Source organism: Bufo gargarizans, chromosome 10 (genome assembly GCF_014858855.1).
Source record: "Bufo gargarizans isolate SCDJY-AF-19 chromosome 10, ASM1485885v1, whole genome shotgun sequence".
Taxonomy (NCBI): domain Eukaryota; kingdom Metazoa; phylum Chordata; class Amphibia; order Anura; family Bufonidae; genus Bufo; species Bufo gargarizans.
In genome coordinates, this window is record NC_058089.1 from 88,164,646 (window position 1) to 88,175,334 (window position 10,689).

A 10,689-nucleotide genomic window follows, 5' to 3' on the forward strand; every position below is an offset into this window, starting at 1 on the left:
CCACCATTAACCTCCTCCCGTCACACTAACGCCGAAAGGCGTCAATGCTGCGGCGCTCCCAGGTCACACTAACGCCAATAGGCGTCATCTCGCGAGACGCGAGATTTCCTGTGAACGCGCGCACACAGGCGCGCGCGCTCACAGGAACGGAAGGTAAGCGAGTGGATCTCCAGCCTGCCAGCGGCGATCGCTCGCTGGCAGGCTGGAGATCCGAATTTTTTAACCCCTAACAGGTATATTAGACGCTGTTTTCATAACAGCGTCTAATATACCTCCTACCTGGTCCTCTGGTGGTCCCTTTTGTTAGGATCGACCACCAGAGGACTCAGGTAGGTCAGTACAGTCGCACCAAACACCACACTACACTACACTACACCCCCCCCCCCGTCACTTATTAACCCCTTATAAACCCATGATCACCCCATATAAACTCCCTGATCACCCCCCTGTCATTGATCACCGCCCTGTCATTGATCACCCCCCTGTCAGGCTCCGTTCAGACGTCCGTATGATTTTTACGGATCCACGGATACATGGATCGGATCCGCAAAAAGCATACGGACGTCTGAATGGAGCCTTACAGGGGGGTGATCAATGACAGGCGGGTGATCACCCATATACACTCCCTGATCACCCCCTGTCATTGATCACTCCCCTGTAAGGCTCCATTCAGACGTCCGCATGATTTTTACGGATACATGGATCGGATCCGCAAAACACATGCGGACGTCTGAATGGAGCCTTACAGGGGGTGATCAATGACAGGCGGGTGATCACCCATATACACTCCCTGATCACCCCCCTGTCATTGATAACCCCCCTGCAAGGCTCCATTCAGACGTCCGCATGCGTTTTGTGGATCCTATCCATGGATCCGTAAAAAATCATGCGCATGTCTGAATGGAGCCTTACAGGGGGGGTGATCAGTGACAGGGGGGTGATCACCCTGATTACCCTGATCACCCCCTGTCATTGATAACCCCCCTGTAAGGCTCCATTCAGACGTCCGCATGCGTTTTGTGGATCCGATCCATGTATCCATGGATCCGTAAAAAATCATGCGGATGTCTGAATGGAGCCTTACAGGGGGGGTGATCAGTGACAGGGGGGTGATCACCCTGATTACCCTGATCACCCCCTGTCATTGATAACCCCCCTGTAAGGCTCCATTCAGACGTCCGCATGCGTTTTGTGGATCCGATCCATGTATCCATGGATCCGTAAAAAATCATGCGGATGTCTGAATGGAGCCTTACAGGGGGGGGTGATCAGTGACAGGGGGGTGATCACCCTGATCACCCCCTGTCATTGATAACCCCCCTGTAAGGCTCCATTCAGACGTCCGCATGCGTTTTGTGGATCCGATCCATGTATCCATGGATCCGTAAAAAATCATGCGGATTTCTGAATGGAGCCTTACAGGGGGGGTGATCAGTGACAGGGGGGTGATCACCCTGATTACCCTGATCACCCCCTGTCATTGATAACCCCCCTGTAAGGCTCCATTCAGACGTCCGCATGCGTTTTGTGGATCCGATCCATGTATCCATGGATCCGTAAAAAATCATGCGGATGTCTCAATGAAGCCTTACAGGGGGGGTGATCAGTGACAGGGGGGTGATCACCCTGATTACCCTGATCACCCCCTGTCATTGATAACCCCCCTGTAAGGCTCCATTCAGACGTCCGCATGCGTTTTGTGGATCCGATACATGTATCCATGGATCCGTAAAAAATCATGCGGATGTCTCAATGAAGCCTTACAGGGGGGGTGATCAGTGACAGGGGGGTGATCACCCTGATTACCCTGATCACCCCCTGTCATTGATAACCCCCCTGTAAGGCTCCATTCAGACGTCCGCATGCGTTTTGTGGATCCGATACATGTATCCATGGATCCGTAAAAAATCATGCGGATGTCTGAATGGAGCCTTACAGGGGGGGTGATCAGTGACAGGGGGGTGATTACCCTGATCACCCCCTGTCATTGATAACCCCCCTGTAAGGCTCCATTCAGACGTCCGCATGCGTTTTGTGGATCCGATCCATGTATCCATGGATCCGTAAAAAATCATGCGGATGTCTGAATGGAGCCTTACAGGGGGGGTGATCAGTGACAGGGGGGGTGATCAGTGACAGGGGGGTGATCACCCTGATTACCCTGATCACCCCCTGTCACTGATCACCCCCCCTGTAAGGCTCCATTCAGACGTCCGCATGCGTTCTGTGGATCCGATACATGTATCCATGGATCCGTAAAAAATCATGCGGATGTCTGAATGGAGCCTTACAGGGGGGGTGATCAGTGACAGGGGGGTGATCACCCTGATTACCCCCTGTCATTGATAACCCCCCTGTAAGGCTCCATTCAGACGTCCGCATGCGTTCTGTGGATCCGATACATGTATCCATGGATCCGTAAAAAATCATGCGGATGTCTGAATGGAGACTTACAGGGGGGGTGATCAATGACAGGGGGGTGATCAGGGAGTCTATATGGGTGATCACCCCCCTGTCATTGATCACCCCCCCCCCGGTAAGGCTCCATTCAGACATTTTTTTTGGCACAAGTTAGCGGAAATTTTTTGTTTGTTTTTGTTTTTTCTTACTAAGTCTCATATTCCACTAACTTGTGTCAAAAAATAAAATCTCACATGGACGCACCATACCCCTCACGGAATCCAAATGCGTAAACATTTTTAGACATTTATATTCCAGACTTCTTCTCACGCTTTAGGGCCCCTAAAAAGCCAGGGCAGTATAAATACCCCACATGTGACCCCATTTCGGAAAGAAGACACCCCAAGGTATTCCGTGAGGGGCATATTGAGTCCATGAAAGATTGAAATTTTTGTCCTAAGTTAGCGGAAAGTGAGACTTTGTGAGAAAAAAACCAAAAAAAAAAATCAATATCCGCTAACTTATGCAAAAAAAATAAAAATTCTAGGAACTCGCCATGCCCCTCATTGAATACCTTGGGGTGTCTTCTTTCCAAAGTGGGGTCACATGTGGGGTATTTATACTGCCCTGGCTTTTTAGGGGCCCGAAAGTGTGAGAAGAAGTCTGGGATCCAAATGTCTAAAAATGCCCTCCTAAAAGGAATTTGGGCCCCTTTGCGCATCTAGGCTGCAAAAAAGTGTCACACATCTGGTATCGCCGTACTCAGGAGAAGTTGGGGAATGTGTTTTGGGGTGTCATTTTACATATACCCATGCTGGGTGAGAAAAATATCTTGGTCAAATGCCAACTTTGTATAAAAAAATGGGAAAAGTTGTCTTTTGCCAAGATATTTCTCTCACCCAGCATGGGTATATGTAAAATGACACCCCAAAACACATTGCCCAACTTCTCCTGAGTACGGCGATACCAGATGTGTCACACTTTTTTGCTGCCAAGGTGGGCAAAGGGGCACATATTCCAAAGTGCACCTTTTGGATTTCACCGGTCATTTTTTACAGATTTTGATTGCAAAGTACTTCTCACACATTTGGGCCCCTAAATTGCCAGGGCAGTATAACTACGCCACAAGTGACCCCATTTTGGAAAGAAGACACCCCAAGGTATTCCGTGAGGGGCATGGCGAGTTCCTAGAATTTTTTATTTTTTGTCACAAGTTAGCGGAAAATGATGATTTTTTTTTTTTTTTTATCTTTTTTCCTTACAAAGTCTCATATTCCACTAACTTGCGACAAAAAATAAAAAATTCTAAAAACTTGCCATGCCCCTCACGGAATACCTTGGGGTGTCTTCTTTCCAAAATGGGGTCACTTGTGGCGTAGTTATACTGCCCTGGCAATTTAGGGGCCCAAATGTGTGAGAAGTACCTTGCAATCAAAATGTGTAAAAAATGGCCTGCAAAATCCGAAAGGTGCACTTTGGAATATGCGCCCCTTTGCCCACCTTGGCAGCAAAAAAGTGTGACACATCTGGTATCGCCGTACTCAGGAGAAGTTGGGCAATGTGTTTTGGGGTGTCATTTTACATATACCCATGCTGGGTGAGAGAAATATCTTGGCAAAAGACAACTTTTCCCATTTTTTTATACAAAGTTGGCATTTGACCAAGATATTTTTCTCACCCAGCATGGGTATATGTAAAATGACACCCCAAAACACATTCCCCAACTTCTCCTGAGTACGGCGATACCAGATGTGTCACACTTTTTTGCTGCCAAGGTGGGCAAAGGGGCACATATTCCAAAGTGCACCTTTTGGATTTCACCGGTCATTTTTTACAGATTTTGATTGCAAAGTACTTCTCACACATTTGGGCCCCTAAATTGCCAGGGCAGTATAACTACCCCACAAGTGACCCCATTTTGGAAAGAAGACACCCCAAGGTATTCCGTGAGGGGCATGGCAAGTTTTTAGAATTTTTTATTTTTTGTCGCAAGTTAGTGGAATATGAGACTTTGTAAGAAAAAATAAAAAAAATAAAATCATCATCATTTTCCGCTAACTTGTGACAAAAAATAAAAAGTTCTATGAACTCACTATGCCCATCAGCGAATACCTTAGGGTGTCTACTTTCCGAAATGGGGTCATTTGTGGGGGTTTTCTACTGTTTGGGCATTGTAGAACCTCAGGAAACATGACAGGTGCTCAGAAAGTCAGAGCTGTTTCAAAAAGCGGAAATTCACATTTTTGTACCATAGTTTGCAAATGCTATAACTTTTACCCAAACCATTTTTTTTTTGCCCAAACATTTTTTTTTTATCAAAGACATGTAGAACAATAAATTTGGCGAAAAATGTATATATGGATGTCGTTTTTTTTGCAAAATTTTACAGCTGAAAGTGAAAAATGTCATTTTTTTGCAAAAAAATCGTTAAATTTTGATTAATAACAAAAAAAGTAAAAATGTCAGCGGCAATGAAATACCACAAATGAAAGCTCTATTAGTGAGAAGAAAAGGAGGTAAAATTCATTTGTATGGTAAGTTGCATGACCGAGCAATAAACCGCTAAAGTTGTGGAGTGCCGATTTGTAAAAAAGGGCCTGGTCACTAGGGGGGTATAAACCTGTGGTCCTTAAGTGGTTAAAGAGAGCTTACTGTATACGGTTTTATTATTGAGTTCAATAAATAAACTCAGAAGCAGTTAGCTCCCCCTAGTGGTAGTTACAGGAAATCAGAAGTTGTGTGTTAAATCTATGTCTATGTAGATTTGGAGCTCAGAATCAGAAAACCAAAGCTTCAAAACACAATTATATATTAAATGATTTCACTTAGAATTTGGACCCATTTCCATTAAAAAATTTTGACCTATTTCCATTAAAAAAAAAATATAAAAAAGTTCAAAGCCTACTTCTCCTTTTTACACAACATTACATTTTAGGGGCAGTTTATGTAAAAAACTAAAAACACCATAAACAGGAACACACTGTCCATTCACCACAAATTCAAGTCACTCAGCTGGCAATAATTTCAGCTGTGTTTTCTGGAGTTCATTATGGTAAATGTGTCAGGCCACAAACTCTATCCCTTCCACTAAACCACATCCTCTTTAAAAAGTAGCGTGAGCATCTACAAATTTCAAAACTCACTAATTTTAACGTGTCATTTTCTTGTGTAAAAGAAATTTGCAGCGTTTTTGAATGTTTCTCCATGAAACTTATTCCCCTTTTGATTACCAGGAAATGCATTTTTAGCAACCTTAAAACCCTAAAAAAAAAAAAAATGCTGTGTGTGCATCCAGCCTAAGCTGTTCTCTTATGAAGGAATAAAGAAGACTAGTCTCAAGATAAAAGGAGCTACAGAGTACTCAGACGGCATGAACTGGATTCTTAAAGGGAACCTGTCATTTCCTTTATGCAGCTTACCAGAAGCACTGAAATCAGTGGTCTATCACTTATCTGCTAAACCAAAGCTGCCGTGAGAACTTAGAAACCCTTGTTCATTGTAGCGTATACCATAGACACAGGTGGACTGGTCATAGACCCTACAGGGAAATCCTCATGGCTACCAGCTAGATACATAATGATCTCTTAGCATTAATTAATGCTGGGAACATCAGGCACTAAGGGACCTAACGGCTGTAGGAGCCATCCTGAATTCAACTGTATCACCATCCCCAGGAAGACAGTGATACAGTTGAACACAGCAGTATTTTGTTCTGCACTGCGGTGTTTGGTTCTGCAAGGGCGGTATTTTGTGTAGCAGCATGGTACTGCAGACCCCGCCTACTTCGGTTGTCCCAGCCTAATTGGCCCATCTTCTGTCAATTTGGACCAGCCGACAACACATTGCCACTTTTAGTTTTTTTTCCATGACCACTTTAAGTTCTCAGTCCACCCTTGGCTCACATGCTGCCAGAGAAGAGTGCAGGTTATTTATGAGCTCTTACCACTGATGACTGGCAGCTGACTCCTCAGTTTTCTCCTAGGAAAAAAATAGTCATCAGTGGGTGCACAGAGAGAGGGGATAGTTTTTACTTGTGCATTCAGACTCAGATACAGCAATATGAAAGACTGGTTTCAGAAGTATTAAAGTCTGACATTAACTGAAAGGGAGTCTGTCACCTTTTAGCGTTCTAGACCGCTCATATCACATCTTTGTGCAGTTCCCCCTCATTTAAACAGTACCTTTATTGTGTATGTCCCAGGTAGAGAAACTGAAAAAAATAAGTTTATCATGATATGCTAATTAGGTATCACAAGTGCCCAGTTATGGCCGCAAGTGCCAGGCCCCTCGCTGATGTGTCCACCTAACCATTGCCTCTGCAGTCCTCTGGCACGTTCTGCCCTCTCATCATCCTCCTCTGGCTCTGAGATCTTGCACCTGCGCTGTCCACCACCGAAATAGGAGGGCAGGCCAGAAGAATGCAAGGGGAGTGTTAGGTAGGCACATCGGCGAGGGGTGTGGGCACTTGTAGCCGTAACGCCACTCCTGGGCACTAGTGAAGCCTAATTAGCATATCAGTATAAACTAATTTTTTCAGCTTCTCTACGTGGGACATATACAATAAAGGTACTGTTTAAATGAGGGGGAACTGCGCAATGATGCAATATGAGCAGTCTAGAACGCTAAGGCTCCATTCACACGTCCGCAACACACCAGCCCGGCACCCCCATAGAAATGCCTATTCTTGTCCGCAAGCTGCGGACAAGAATAGGACATGTTCTATCTTTTGCGGAGCTGCGGACCCAAAGATCGGGGCCGTGCTCTGCAATTGCGGATGCAGACAGTACACTGTGTGCTATCCGCATCCATTCCGTCCCCATAGAGAATGAATGGGTCCGCACCCGTTCCGCAAAATTGCAGAACAGATGCAGACACATTCTGCGGACGTGTGAATGGAGCCTAAAAGTAGGTGACAGACTTCTTTAAGAAACTTTATCCAACACCCATATAGAAAAGTAACTTCCCCTTATTTACTCTAAGAGGCCAATTCCCTAATTTGATTAATCAGACTAGGCTAGGCTAATGGTTCAGCACAATGGAGCGGAAGCAAAGTATGCAGGTCTGGCATGGTTTTCAAATTGATTCATTTTTATAAATTGTTTAGAAAACCGCACAAATTTGCATGATTTCACTGTTTGCAGACAAATTACAGCCAGGGCCACTCATTTCCACTCCATGGAATCACACCTATGTCTTAGACTTAGAGACAACCCTTGTCAGTATAATAGGGCATATGAAAGTTAGAGATAAGGCCCCTCACTTGTGATGCATGTGCTTAAACACAGTATTTGCCTATAAAAACGCTTTTGGGTGTTTTTTTTTTTTTTATGACCTGTCCTATTTTTTTCACGGACAACGGTTCGCGGACCCATTCAAGTCAATGGGTCCGTGAAAAAACACAGAGGCACACAAGATTGTCGTCCGTGTCAGTTTTTTTCCTATCATTTGCATGGCAAACTTGACATATTTATTTTTTTTTTTTACTTTCCTTCATGTCTGGAGATCCTCCAAAAATAAAGGAAGACACACGGAAACAAAAACGGAACCCCTTTTTGCGGACCGCAAAAAAAAAAATGTTGTGTGCATGAGGCTTTTCCCGTAGGCCCAGTGACGTCACAACTAGTATCACTGGCCCGGGCGCGGCTAAACCCCGTTCACTTCCATGGGGCTTAGCAGCGTCCAGGCCAGTGATACTAGTCGTTACATCACTGGGCCTGCGGGAGACAAGGCCGCAGTGCTCCTGCCCTCTTAAACAGCTGATCGGCGGGGGTCCTGGGTGTCGGACCCCCTGACGATCAGAGGATAAATTATGACTAAGGCCCCTTTCACACGGGCGAGATTTCCGTGCGGGTGCGATGCGTGAGTTGAACGCATTGCACCCGGACTGAATCCTGACCCATTCATTTCTATGGGGCTGTTCACATGAGCGGTGATTTTCACGCAACACTTATGCGTTGCGTGAAAATCGCAGCATGTTCTATATTCTGCGTTTTTCACGTAACGCAGGTCCCATAGAAATGAATGGGGTTGCGTGAAAATCGCAAGCATCCGCAAGCAAGTGCGGATGCGGTGCGATTTTCACGCATGGGTTCTAGGTGACAGTCTATTCACTGTATTATTTTCCCTTATAACATGGTTATAAGGGAAAATAATAGCATTCTGACTACAGAATGCTTAGTATAATAGTGCTGGGAGGGTTAAAAAAAAAAAAAAAGTTAACTCACCTTATCCCCATGATCGCCTAGTTCCCGGTCGGTCTCTTCTTTAGCTGTGACTAAAGGACCTGTGGTGATGTCAGATCACATGCTCCATCACCATGGTGATGGACCATGTGATTGGAGCATGTGATCTGACATCACCAAAGGTCATTCAGCCCAAGCCCACAGCTAAAGAAGAGACCGACCGGGAACTACACGATCATGGGGATAAGGTGAGTTAACGTTTTTATTTTTTTTTAACCCTTCCAGCGCTATTATACTAAGCATTCTGTATTCAGAATGCTATTATTTTCCCTTATAACCATGTTATAAGGGAAAATAATAGAATCTTCAGAACATCAATCCCAAGCCCGAACTTCTGTGAAGAAGTTCGGGTTTGGGTACCAAACATGCGCGATTTTTCTCACGCGAGTGCAAAACGCATTACAATGTTTTGCACTCGCGCGGAAAAATCGCGGGTGTTTCCGCAACGCACCCGCACATTTTTCCGCAACGCCCGTGTGAAACCAGCCTAAGGATATCCATTGGTTGCGTCAGGTATTGCAGTTCAGCACAGACACATACAATTGACAAGGGTGGTGCTGCCTTTACAGGAGAGTAGCCATGCATCTGTCAACATGATCAACCCTATTAAAGCAGGGGCAATGTCTGGTAGGGTTGATCATGCTGAGTAAAATGCTACCTGTTTTTTTGGCTATAGGTCTGTCAGAGTAAGGCCTAGTTCACACTTCAGTTATTTCCATCAATTAGGGCTCATGCACACGACCATATGTATTTTGCGGTACGCAAAAAAACAGATCTGCAAGAAATATGGATGACATCCGTGTTCATTCCGTATTTTGCAGAATGGAACAGCTGGCCCTTCATAGAACAGTACTATCCTTGTCAGTAATGCGGACAATAATAGGACTTGTTCTATTTTTTTTGCGGAATGGAAATACCGAAATGGAATGCACACGGAGTAACTTCCGTTTTTTTTTTTTTTTTTTGCGGACCCACTGAAGTGAATGGTTTTGCATACGGTCCGCAAACTAAAAGGAACGGACACGGAAAGAAAATACGTTCATGTGCATGAGCCCTTAATGTGAGCCAAAACCAGTAGTGAAGCCTCCACAGAGAAGGTATAATGGAAAGATCTGCACCTCTTTTGTGTTTCTGACCTGCACCTGGTTTGGCTCACAATAACTGATGGAAATAACTGAAGTGTGAACAGGGCCTAAAGCTGTCTGGCATCCTATTAGGCACTGCCTTTGAAATACATTACATAACTGCAATACAACATTTGTGGGGTGTTTTATGGCAGGCTGCCATAGACAGTGACCTATATGTTGGCGATGGATTTCTATTAAAAGCATGAGTAAGGCCCCTTTGCACCCGCGCAGAAAACTCGCTCATGTGAATGAGTGATGTGAACGCATAGCACCCGCACTGAATCCTGACCCTTTTTTTTTCACGCATCAGTTCTGCGTTGCATGAAAAACGCTGCATGTTCTATATTCTGCGTTTTTCACGCAGCCCTGGCCCCATAGAAGGAATTGGGACTTTAGTGAAAAACGCATTGCATCCGGAAACAAGTGCGGGTGCGATGCGTTTTTCACTGATGGTTGCTAAAAAGATGTTGTTTGTAAACCTTCAGTTTTTTATCATGAGCGTGAAAAATGCATCAAAACGCATCATACCCACGCAGAAGAAAACTGAAACGCAATCGCAGACAGAAATGGTGCGAGTTTCACTGAACGCATCCGGAACAAATCCATCATGCTCGTGTGAAAGGGGCCTAACTGTTCCCATAATGTTTTATTAGATCTGGAACTTCACTATAGAGATTCTCCTAGACACCAGAACAATTAAAGAACCTCACACGTTGATCTGCAGGCAGTATGTTACAGAGCAGGAGGAGCTGAGCAGATTGATATTAGCTGTAATTTATCCATTTATATTCCTGCTCATTCTGGGCTTTGAAGTCCGGGAGTCAGAGCTATCCGTGATTGACAGCGATCTCTATATAGACAGTCAGAGGGAAGGCTGACAATCACCGATAGGACCGTCTCCTGGACTTCAAAGCCCAGAA